General features: G+C 37.5%; 1 protein-coding gene across 15 annotated transcripts in view; it reads right to left on the bottom strand.

The window, feature by feature from the left end:
• CLOCK (clock circadian regulator) overlaps positions 1-13,149 on the bottom strand; it is a 63,293-nt gene that overhangs the window by 43,570 nt on the left and 6,574 nt on the right. For 3 of the 15 annotated variants that reach the window (XM_083835906.1, XM_083835907.1, XM_083835908.1), the window contains exons 2-4: positions 10,164-10,266; positions 7,503-7,590; positions 2,345-2,406 (exon numbers count right to left, since the gene is read on the bottom strand). The gene's annotated coding sequence lies outside the window, so the exon portion shown is untranslated. Of the gene's footprint in view, positions 1-766; positions 811-2,344; positions 2,407-7,502; positions 7,591-9,560; positions 9,663-10,163; positions 10,267-13,149 lie in introns of all 15 variants that reach the window. The other 12 variants (XM_083835910.1, XM_083835912.1, XM_083835904.1 and 9 more) reach the window with 7 other exon arrangements.

Here is a 13,149-nt window from a genome sequence, read left to right as displayed (position 1 = left end):
TAAATGTAGAAAGTGAGACCTTACAATTATTATTACTGCAATAAAACCAACACATTTATCTGCCCACTATAATTAATCTCGCTGAAAAACCACAAACCTACAGGTTCAGTGAGCAGCTTAAGTGCCAGCCTTTTATTAACAGCGCACATCTCTGCTGCAAGGTGGGCACGGCAGTTTAAAGCAGTTACTGAAAAGCACACAAATGAACCTTTCCAAAATTCTACCCTAGGCCAAGAAAATCAGCCCAAGGAAGACTTAATACTTCTTTATAACCCAAATGAACACGCATAATTTTACATGAAGAATCAGACTGACTAATCTGAAAAAAAAATAAACATTTCTTGCTGTTATCACTACTGCATTCTATAATCTTTAGAGATCAAAGAAGTCAACAGACGGCCAAGAAAGTCTGTAAGAATTTAAATTATGCAAGTTATTTCTGCACCCAATGCCTTTACAGTCTATTTAGAAGAAATTTTAAGGATATAGATATGAATCTCAAGTCAGTTTTGCTTGATTTACAACTCCCCTTACCTTTTTAAGGAACAACTAGCTCTTTCATATCAACCCAACACCTTAATCCTTGAAGATACCATGATGTACCACATCCAGAAACATCTCACCACTTCTCAGTTATTAAAAAGGGATGGAAGAGGTTGAGAGTGAGCCACATGCCACACTAGACAGCACAACAAAATGAACTCAATTATTTTATTTATTTATAAGTGACAAAGACTTATCCTTAGCAGCTGCATAGGGCACTCGCCTAGGATGTGGGATAAACACACTAAGTACCTCCTCCAGCTTAGTCTGTAAGTGAAAATTACCACACGTAAGGTAGCAGGAATAGGATATACATCGGCCACATGGGCAATGGCATGGCTACAGATACTAGTGACTTCACAACTAAATGTTTATTTATATTTCTAATCACCTTTACCAAATTCCTTGGTAAAGCTGAAAGTTTTCAAAATAACGTGACCCTTTTTTTAAAAAAAAAAAGTTATTATGGACACTCATTTCAAATTCCCTCTTCTTTTACTAGCATTACTATCTGTGATCACACAGTCAACACAGCCTGAAGCTGGACCAGCCTAAAAGTAACCCAAACAACGTTTCATTCAGCTAAATCAGCTAACTCTGTTTCACCATACAGCTGCTCAAAAGCAATGTTGGCACAGGGCAAGGGGAAGCAGTGAATCACCAGGTTAGACACATCTTTTGGCAACAATGCCAGTTCATTCTGACCTACCTCATGCGTTAAATTGCAACCAGAGAACAAAATTAGGAGACATGAGATTCAAATTTGTACTCAGAAAAATAACCTTTGTTGCTACTACTTGAGAAGCCTGCTCCATATTTTAGATGAAACATTTCCCTCTCCCATGCATTGCTGTATCTCACGTGGCAAACTGTACCACATCAAATTTCTGGCAGAATGAGGTTTGTATACATACACTGATGCAGACTCATGAAGAGTTTCTGGATATAGAAACAAACTCCAAACTCAGCTTTGGAGTCAATGGGAAACTCATGCAAAATGTAAAGCACAGGAGTAGCTATACCTGGCATGTTGCTGGATAGTTATCAACCTATCTATCGAGCAACACAATTATCATGAACTGTGACATTTCTAAGATGATCATCAGCATGTATACATATATATGATTATTCATCTGGATGGATAATATGAAGCTAAGAAAAAATAATGGAAGAATGACTTCTACCAATACCCATTATTTGTAACTCTTAATGGTTGTGCAAGTGAACCAAGAGGACATATATTAAAAAAAAAAAAAAAAAGAAGAAGTACAGCTGAAAACAGCAACACCCAAGAACAAATGGCGGGTGTTGTAGAAAGCTACCAGTACTCAATCTAAAACTTACTCATCTCATGCAGAAATGCAAGAATGTAAATAAACCACTGTAGAACTATTTTGTGATGGGCACTTTTTTTCCAAGTTGATTGCACAATCCTCGATCTGTGCAGCTGTGCAAGTGCTTCTGATGCTTAGATTTCCCAGCATGCGTGACTCATGCACAACTAAATCATTCTGTAAAACATTTGTGAAGAGTAGACTGCTTCGCTGCCTGAAGAATGGAGTAGGCAGTGCACTTCATTGGAAACTGCCTTACAAAAGAAAGAGGAACTGAGAATTCACATTCACGTTACCATGAAATGAGAGAGTAGAAACATTTTTCTGTTCAAACACTGAAGGACATTCCAAGTCAAAAAAATACCAAACTAGCAGCTTCTCTCTGCAGCTCTCTCCCCGCCCCACGTCTGCACTAGCAAACTTACTGTTACATTGCTAAGATCAACAAGATTTAACAGAAGACTTACTTTTTCTAGAATTCTGGTGTCTGTCAGTGGGTCCTTCAGTATTTCCTCGTCAGCACAACTACCTGTTATAGAAGAAGCAAGTTTATACATTAAACAAGAATTCCATGCTATAGTTACGAATTCCAAACACCCGCACTGCAGTACTCTCCTTCATCTCATTACACAAAACACTAGAGTTTGTCTCACGTCAGAACCTTCAGTATAACGATCCAGGCTCAACTGGAATTACAGTGATTGCAAAACCTGAGATACAGGACACGTCCCTCATATTACATATGCAACAAGTGCCTTAACAGGAAAGGGGAAATAAATAAGAAAATAAAGCTTTACAACTGGCGCACAGAGGAAGTGCCTGTGTACACTTCAGCATGTTAGCTGAAATGTCAACTCTTGTCTTAACAGACAAATAGAAGGGTCTTTCTGCCTTGGATTTGCCTTGTCCCTAGAAACCCTTTGCAAAACAATCCGTAACCACTTTTCAGATATAGGTTAAGTCATCCTTTAGCCACCTTACATGCCTTAAGAACCGAAAGGAAATGGAACACCAGCCAAAATTTCGTCAATAAAAGGACTTGTTCAAGCAGAAAAGATGGTACATTATAAAAAGAATAGTACTGCATGAAGTAACAGCAATGCAGCAATAGAAAAAGTGTATAAAGTCAACTCTAAATTTAATCTAATTTTACTGTAATTTTACTCTAATCTTTCCTTATACACATGGAAATAAAGGAAGAACGTGTTTGCTTAAATATTCAAATGTCAGAGTACTGAGCATAACTACATTTCTGAAGGTACAATTAACACCATCAGAAGGAAAACCATTGCAGCTTGAAGTAGCACTGTTACTTTTGACCGTTTTTAGCCTTCTATGTTTCTAAAGCCCTATCATATTACGGAGATACTGTGTTTGTTCAAATTCTTTGTTCATTCTCCTGAGCAGTAAAAGCATGTGCTCCTTCTCTGCGGACAGCTACTGACAGAAACAAACTTTCAGAGGTTGTGCTTAGTAAGTGGAGCCTGGAAAACCCGCTAATTCACCTTCTGAGGTTCACCAGAGAAGCAGCAATAGCAGACCAACAAATTCCTTTTCCCATAAATCACTATGGTCTACAAAATGTTGAGTCTAGTCTACTTAATTGTATATGAAGTTGATGATTATGACGACAATATTATTCTTCAAACACCAGGATTTTTTTAAATGAAGACTTTCTATAGCTTGCAGAGTAATTCAACATTCACAACAAAACTTCTCAACCATTTTCCGCTCTCTCAGTGCTTTCAAAAATACTTTCAGATCATGTTTAATGAAAGACAGAAAACATAATACAACTGTAGAATTCTTAAGTCAAGCTTCTTCAAGCTTTGCTGCTACCACATTTCAGATAAGAACGTTCAAGATAGGGTGTGGGAGGAAAAATGTAATTCCTCAAACTCCGCTCCTCTTTGTATTTTCAGAAATTCAGGTTCTGTCCCAATACTTACATTTAAGTTTTAAAGAGCTTCAAGTGAGTGCTCAAAGGTACTTACATCAGAACTATTAGTCTCCTGTACTATCTACTACATTCAACACCAAACCATATCAACTATTTGGGACCACACTCACTATATTTGCATGATTCTCTAAACTCTTTGGGCTTCCATCTGCATTTTTTCTTTTCTCTTTTACCACTCTTCAAGGTCTTCTTTCACAGAACCATCAGACCACACTACTTCTATCTACCTAAACATGTCTCAGTATGCTTACTTCTTGCCCCCTTAGTCTTCTCTGCACTCTCAAGTTCTCAACACCTCCCAAATTAGTATCACCATATTTTATTAGCAAAGACTTAGAACCTTCCCTTCCAGGCCATTACTGAAGATGCTAAAATTAGCACTGCTTAAAGACTGCCATCTCAAATAGCAAGAAGGATCTAGTAAAAAACCAAGTTGCACTAGATGTATCTTACAGTTAATTGTTTAAATCACAGCAAATGAGGTAGTACACTCCATACAGGTTCATTTCCCACTTTATTAACAGAATCTGATTCAGATCATCGAGGTCCTACGAAGTAACATGAAGAAGGTCCTATAAAGGTATTATAGATATACAGATATCAAATTTCCATTAATCAGATATCAAAAAGTGAAACTACTATAATCAGGTTTTGGTTTAAATAACTCTCTTCTGCTAAGTAGAACATGGTGAAAATGGTTTCAGTGGCCTAGGCTCTTGCTAGTAGCCTATTTAACAATGGTATCAAGGAAGAGGATTCCAATAGCTATCAGGATTCATAAGAAACCCTGAAACTACTATAAATCAGATGTTGAGGCCACATGCTAAGAGGCTAATGAAAACAGCTGCATTTTATTTAAGCACATGTTAAGGCTTGAAACCGTTTATTTATGCCTAACACATTAGCAAATTTGCAAATAGAGTGAGAATGAAACACACACTTCAACAGAAGACGACAATATTCCTAAAACAAGATTACTTAAAACAACGAGGACTCTTCCTAACTTGCTGGCTTACAGTTTTCACATTTCGACTCTCAACATTTTTCTTCATTTTGAAGTGAAGTTTGTTCTTGCTTCAACGAGGCCTCCTCCTGAGGCTGCAGCATGAAGCAGCTAAGTACTAAATTTTGATTTTTACTTAATGTGGGTTTTTTTGGTAGCCAAATCCTATAAACTCATATGGCAATAATAATCTCTCTTTTAGAAAGGATTATACAAGTTGAACAGAGATGCTTAAGCCTAGTAAAACAAAATACGGTATCTTTTATAATATGCTTGTGCTAGTTACAATACGAGTGTACAATAATGGTGTGAATAAAAAATTTAAATTACACTGCAAATAACTTGGCATGTAAATAACACCAGCCTTAATACAAAAAAAAAAATTGAAGTTCTCCAAAATGGTGCTGGTATCTGTGTTGCTACAACCTTAGATTTGCTTATATTAAAGTGCCCTTGTTTTCAGTTGCCCTATCGATAGAGTCTTGATAGAATACTTGAATCACGGAAAATTTCAGGGGAAAGAAAGTGCTGAACACTAAGGCCTGGATCCTGCAAAGATCTAATAAATAAGAAATAGGAGTTTATTCCTAATCATCAGCTTAGATTGGCAGGGTATTACATTAGCAGCAAATGTTCAAAAATTCTTGGAAATCTCCAAAAATTAAAGTTATACAGCACAGATGGAAAGAACTGACAACTACTAATTCAAGATGAAATGATTTAATACTGGCAACTAAATATTACTTAAATTTTCAAAGCATTAACAACTGCCATCTACAACCTGAAACAGAGGAATTTGGGGAAAAAATCTGCCTTGATTGATGACATCAATGTACAGAAAAATAGCAAAAACTGCAAACACTTGTGAAGACTGCCTTCTTCATTTTCTTGTCTTGCTCAGACTTAATGACTGCAACAGAACTGTGTACTTTTTTTTCTAATGCAGATAAACAGCTCAATCAAAACACGTGGGAAGTATACAAATTTGAGAATTCTATATAAAAAAAATATGAAAGAAATCGCAAGACTACTATTTTTAACAATTTAAGAATATAAACAGGGAACAAAACCGGATTAAACAATCAAAAATTTCAAAAGGCAGTTGTACCATATAGCCATTTGATTCGTGCCATTTTAGATTTTTCTATTTCCTCGACAGATTGTATTAACAGAGGTAGTGCAGGAAATCTGTGGAGGCTGTGTTGCTCAGTACCAATGCACTGAAACTTGTAACTGGATTTGGAAAATAGATGCACAGAGATGTTCATTGCCTTCAGCTACTCACCAATAACCAAAGTAAATAATTTTGACTATATCTCCACTAGCAAATAAACTGGAGCAGTAGAAATGGATCAGTAGATCAAAGCAGCTGGTGCTGACACTAGCTGTTCAAGTGGGTTTACTTTGGATTAGATTTCCATCTGGTCTCCAGAAGCAAATCACCATCATACAGGCCACTCAAAGTTTTCCAGGGATTTAATAATTGATTCAGGCCTGTGTATTCCCAGTAGAAACAGAAGAACGCTTTGCACCTGCAGCAGAACTTAAAATTCAGTTTCCTGGGAAAGGAATGTAGCTCAAACACATTAAATCAGTAGGTGATAAGAGGAAATAGTTGAGAGTTTCTCTCCAAAGCAGTATTAACAACTTAAAATAGTAATGCTTACGCTTCAATTGTACCATCCTTTCCAAAACAGACCAACCAAGGAAGGCACCAACTCACAGAACAGAACATTTGAGGGTACAGGCTCTAGAAGAATTCTGTAAGCTTTTCTTAACTCCTCACCACAGTTAAAAGCAAACAAACAAAAGCCACACGGCATGGCAATCTACTGGCTGCCACAAAGATTTTATCTCCCCTATTCCATAATTCAGCAGAAGACATAAAACTTGGTATCTACTACCACTTCACCTTCATGCATCTCTTCTTCACTTTTATCTTCTATGCCCCTTTCCTTCTTTAAATATTTTACTCCTTTTCTTGTTTCCCAACTATTTCTTTCAGATTTTTTGTCTCACTAATTTATTTCCTCCTATTACCTGTGCTACTAAATACAGCAAGTGCAAACTTAAGATGTGACATCTCCAAACTTTCAGAGTTGGCAGTATTGTTTTTCATTTTGCAATTCACATAGTTTAGACTATGACAGGCCCTGTAAGCGCTACCACTGTAATTCAACTTGTCCAAACTCAATTTAAAAGGGCTAAAGATGACCACGTGCTTGCTTCCATCGTTCAAACACATCTCAAAGTCCAGAGGTAAACAACCACATGAATTGAGAAAGAAAAGAGATTAATGATACAGGAATATGTTTAGCCTGAGGCTGAAATTAGTCTGGTTCTAAACATCATCAGAGAACAGCAATAGGAACACCATGGCAAATACGTTAAGGAAAACTAATCAAGCAACTGATGTTATAAAAGAACTTTATTACAAATATATTTGGCATATACACAGCCAAAGAGAAAATCCAGGAATATATTGCATAATCTGCCTTCCTTTTTCTGAGCTATGTTATTTGTTTATCTAAAAACTTAATCTTCTAGATTTTAGGTTAAATGACAGAGCATATGTTAGCATTGTAAGTTATAAACGGGATTTGGTCTCACACAATTAACTCATTCATTGCGTAAAATAACCAAGACATTCACAGAGACTCACCTAGTTTCACTGACGTTCAATATACAGCATCCAAATAATTTTCCAGAAGATTTTTGCAAATGAAAGAATGGGCTTCACACTGCATTTGCTGAAATTTAGATGAAAAGGAAGTGAAATCTCTTTCAAACAATGCCTAAAAACCCCCAAATGTATACAAACTTTCTCACATACATAAACTGAAGATTTTTTAAATGGTCAGCATTATATGTATTTCAGAAGCCAGCTTCTGCATGGGTCTGGGCTTAAGAGCAAAGAGTTTGCAAGTACCTCTCTTTTCAATAATAAAAAATTCAGGTAACACTAATTTTCATCAACAGTAAATACAACTATCCCATTGAGTTTTTAAGCCCTACTAAGCAGCCATGAAATTTTAACGCAAATTAAATACTACATTCTTCATCTATAAAAATCTCAGAAGTAATCATCCCATTTATTCCTATCATGGAAAGAAATTCTGTCGTCCTGTAACTCATGAATATTTTGGGGTCACCTCACAAAAAATCCAAAATATTTGAAAAAATGCTCAGCACAGTTCTACAACAAACCAAGGAAGAACAGGAAACATTAAGACCATCCTCCACAACATACATTCTAGATTCAGCAAAAGAAAGTGCAACGACAAGCCTCCTGCTCATCTTGTCAGTTTCTCTTACTCTGCTTCAAAATTTAAACCTTTAGACAAACAGAGCAATGATTTCTCCCACATAGCACCTCTCCCTCCTCGCACCTCTCTGCCTGGCCAAGGCACAGCTTTGCTTTGGTCAGCAAAGCTGTTCTATTGCTTCTCTATTTAATTAAGTCAATTCTCTGATCCAACTGTAAAACTGGGACAAACTCTTAGCTTGTTCAGAAGCAATTCCTTTTTCTCCTTAAATCTGCTAGGAACCAGGAGACCATTTTCAGATCTTTACCTCTTTATAACCTATTAATTTTTTTTTGATTTAATGAGTTGCAATTTTTCTTCACTGCAACAGGCAGAGCAGCCCCAATAATTATGACCAAGATAACTAACTGCCCTACAATACTACATTTCCCATCTCCTATGGGTTGACTCTGATTATACCACCATTCCTCCTTATTGTACCTGTTGGGAGGTGCAGGCAGACATTAAGGAAGAGCCCAGAAGAAAGCCTCCTTACTTGGTGTTTGTGCCTGACATTACAACGGAGAGCAGCAAATTAGGCCTCTTTACCTCTCTCAGTCCAGCTAGAACATGCTCTGTACTTTTGTCTGGTTATAACTAAAAGGATTTGGAACATACCTACCTCATCTGATTTGGACAGATGAAACAGATTTAGGCAAATCACTGAGCTGGGACAGACCTATTTTTCAGAAATCTAAATGGCACAAAACAAACAGCCTGATACTGCAGCATAACAGTTCTAGTTTTCTCCTAAAAACTCAACTTCTCTCTTAAAAACCTCAGCGTATACAGGTCCTGTATCTTTCCTGTGGTAAGATTAACATCGCAGCTTAAGTCAAGAAAACAGTACTCCTCCCCCCTGCCCCACCTCATTCTCAGTCACAGGCTGACTTTTGGTGAAGATTGAACTGAGGCAACCATACAACGCAAAGAATTACTGCTCACTGATTTAAGTCCTGCTAAATTACAAGCAAACAAAAGCAAGGTCTTAGAAGGCGTCAAGCATCATTAACTACACGCGCTGCTGCCTACAACTCCATTCACTTTCCTTCATGCACCACCAACCATGCCCAATGCACGACAAACTACTAGGAATATAGGGAGGGAGTCTGCCAGCAAGACAAAATTATCCAGTTTGAGAAGACTGGCACAAAGCCTGATACATCTAAATAGATTTTTTTTTTTTTTTAATTTATAGGGCCACCTGAAAAAAAAATTAACAGTAATATCCTGCTACAAAGAAAAAGCATGTAAACACATGCATGAAGGCTACCGGGCCCAAGGCTGCGATCCTCATGAAACATCAAATTAAAAACCCCTTGTTGCTCAGAAGAGGAACCTCAAACAATCTGCCCTATCTCTTCTGTGCCTCTCTTTGCATGCCCATGGATGTACAAAGCAATCAGTAAACTCACTGCATGACAAGATATGAAGAAATCTTGCACCACTGGCCCGTCTTCAGCAGGACAGTACACGGTGTTGTATCAAGGAAGTGAGGGGACACAAGCCTTTCACAACTAAAATGACACATGAACAGAGAGATTGCTTCTTGAACCTACTAAGATGCATTGTTTTCCTTTCTATACATTCTTATATTAATGGGGTATTAAGTCCATCAGCAATTTAGCAAGAGCTCTGCAAAAGAACACCCCCAGAAGCTGCAAGCATAGCAACACAAATGCTCATTCACTGCAACGTATCCCTGAGAGAGACGTTAATTCAGGCTCCTGAAACAGCAGAGCCACATTAGTGTATGGCATTGCTAAGGACGGTGCCATCGTGGGTTGTTTTTTTCTTCCCTCTGGTTTCCAAGGCAGCTCAGGTACAATTGTTTTATTCCAAGCTCCAGTGTACAGGATGGAAGCTTATTAAAAGCTTATTTGAAGTCTATTCTTGCCCCACACAACATTAATTTCAATCTCAAATTGAAGTGGAATGTCTATCTTGCCTGAGGTTTAAAAGAGATGCTTCTGTTTAAAGCATTACTGTTCTAGCAGCAATAAAATCTACATACTTACTTAAATTACCTAGAAATCCATTGTGCCTTGTAGAGTGGGTGGATAGCATTAGTAGTCCAAATGTGACGTCATCTGAGCAAAAGAGGTTTTTTGGCACAGTCTTCTGAAAAACAACAACAACAAAAAGTTCTATAAAGATGAATCTATTCAAAACAACTTTGAGAGATGAGCGCTTGATTGCTGCCCTGTTTCCTCTCCTTTCATATTATTCCTACCCTAGAGCATCCACAACTTCACACCCCAACTCCTTTATTCCACATAAAGGAGGAAGGAGAACTTCAGAGGTACATACCACCTTCTACCTAGTGCAAATCTGCAAGACAAATGCAATGGCTTAAAGGTAACATTGCAGTTACAGTTCTAACATTGCCTACCAAACATTAACATATTTTTCGCTGTGTATTGCTTTGCAGAGGATATTTGCTTCCAAAACATCAATAATACACCAAACAAATGTCTGGAAAGAAAATATATCCATACAATCTTAACTTTGTGTATTATAGGTCAAACAGGACATGTGATCTACCTCAGAACACAGTACAAAACTCTCAGGGAACATGGCATAAAACAGCATAGGAAAGACTCAAACATCTTCCCTTACTGATGACAAACTTGAATTTCAGTGAGCTCTCATAAGCAGAAGCTAACTACACACCACTATTTTCATATACAAAGACTCTACTTTATTCCACAAAAGCAGCTGCCCACTTACTACAGATCACAATGCTGTACTCCTATATACAGGGCTATATACTGCTATATATCCTCCAAATGTATATTTTATTGGACAAGTCTAACATGAGAAGAAAGGCAGGCCATTATCATAGAATGGTTTGGGTTGGAAGGGACCTTAAAGATCACTAAGTCCAAGACCTGGCTGCTCAGAGCCCCATCCCACCTGGCCTTGAACACTTATAATCTACTCTTTTCCAGACATTCATTCTATATATTTCTATACATTTCATTCTACAATTAAATATTCTAATGTTACAAATCATTAAATTGAATAAAACCCCAGGATAATGTATAGCTAAGAAAGGACAAACTATGCTCTACGGGGCAGTAAAGATGTCTAGGTGACATTTAAAAAACAGTCTACAGAAATTTGATTATTTTTCATTTCTTATGTCAGCAACACAAACAAGATTAAATTAACTGAAATTCATTTTCCAAATTATTTTAGTTCAACTGGCACTACCTTTACATGGAAAATTAGATTTATGTTTGGTTTGTACGGAGTTATTTTAATGAGAAAAAGTTTTAGGTCCTTTCTGACTTAGCTAAAGCAGTAGTGCCTCAACCACCTCTGGTATTAGATGCTTCTATAATGCCACCTCAACTGCACTGAAACTCAGACAGAAGTCCTTCCACTTATACAAAGGCTGGGTGCAACAGCACATGGTGACAGAGCAACCCCAGTGCCCCAGACTGAGTTTTCAGGCAGGGTTCCTGTTGTTTTGCCACTCATCTTAAAAGCAACTTAAACTGACAGCTACATTTCAGGGTGGGCTGGGGGCTAAGAGAGTCTTGGTGCTAGAATCTGTATCCTGGCTTTCCTGCCAAGGCGATCAAACCAGCACATTCTCCAACCTTTTTCCTGTCTCCTCTCTCTTTTTTTTTTTTTCCCAGAAAAGCCAAACCCACAAACATAATTTATAAGTTTCTACATATTTTTCTCCTGTCCCGTTTCCTACCACCTTCTAGTTCCTCTTCATCTTGATTCTACTCACAATCTTCTGGTTTTATTATACTTTCCAGATCCTGCACTACAGCATGTGCTCCATCTCTTCCCTCAAATGTTCTATTTGGATTTGTTTTATGCTGTCTTTTGCTTCTATATTCTCAACTTCTTCCTTGCTGATCTACCTTATTCTGTTCTTAGAAATTACAGCTTGTTTAATTCTCTGACTCACATTCATTTGAATCCTTGTCCCCCTTTCTGAGGTCACTTTCCTCATTTTCTATGTCAGTGAAATTTAGATCACAAGCTCTTCAAGGCTGGAATGCTATCTTATTATCTGTGAAACATCATGCAAAGCTTTAGTGCAGCACAAAATGTTTAATTCTTCTGGGCTGGAAAAAAAATACAGTCTGAAGGCTGGTATTTTAACAACACAAATAATTTCACCTGGAATTTTGCATCTATTGTAGTTAGGTCAGAAAACGTATTTTAAGCAAAATTACTGAGATGCTAATGAATTATCATTGAAACTCACACACTAGTTCCAAACTGCACTTTCACCCCCAACCACGCAACTGCTAGTAGCAGCTTGATTGCATATAGTAAGTGTTGCTGCTGCGGATGGCAAGAAAAACTTTATTAAACCACATTACCACGTTAAAATTGACAACGAGGAAAGTGTGTGTGTGTGTGAGAATCTGCATTCCTATTCTGACAGTTCTTGGAAGCTGTGATTCATGCTGCTACTTGCTTTTCTACTCGCAGTCAGAGGAAAATCCGGTTTCCTTTAGAATATTTGTTGTTACTATGAAAACTGCTTTAAAATAAGCACAAGTCAAAGCCACATAACTACGCCGCAATCCATTCTGTTATTTTAAAACCAACACATTTGTAAGAGTTGACATTTCTGAATTAACATTTCTGAAGACTGTATGATTTGTAAACACTCGAAGTGTTACTGAAGGCTTGGAAAGTATATCTGACATCACTGAGCAGGGATCTGTCTAGAAATTAATAGGAGCACGCTAATAAAGTTTTCTTCACTTTCACCATTACGAAGTCTATCAGCAGTTTCTCTAAACATACCAGCAGGACAGACTAAATTCTCCACTGAGACCAGACAGATTCTTGCAAGTTGAACATTACGCTAGAAACTTCAGTCCAACGATTACCACAAATAAGAGGTAAGGCAAATACAGGCAAGACAGAAGAACTAGAAATGGGATTCTAGAGGGAAGTCCAGCTCCCCTTGCTTTTCAACTGGTAACTCCGTGTTACAGACAGAGGAGCAGGCTTGCAGGAAAT

Source organism: Anser anser, assembly GCF_964211835.1.
Source record: "Anser anser genome assembly, chromosome: 4".
Classification (NCBI taxonomy): Eukaryota; Metazoa; Chordata; class Aves; order Anseriformes; family Anatidae; genus Anser; species Anser anser.
Note: the sequence above shows the minus strand (reverse complement) of the source record. Positions and strands in the feature narration are given on the sequence as shown.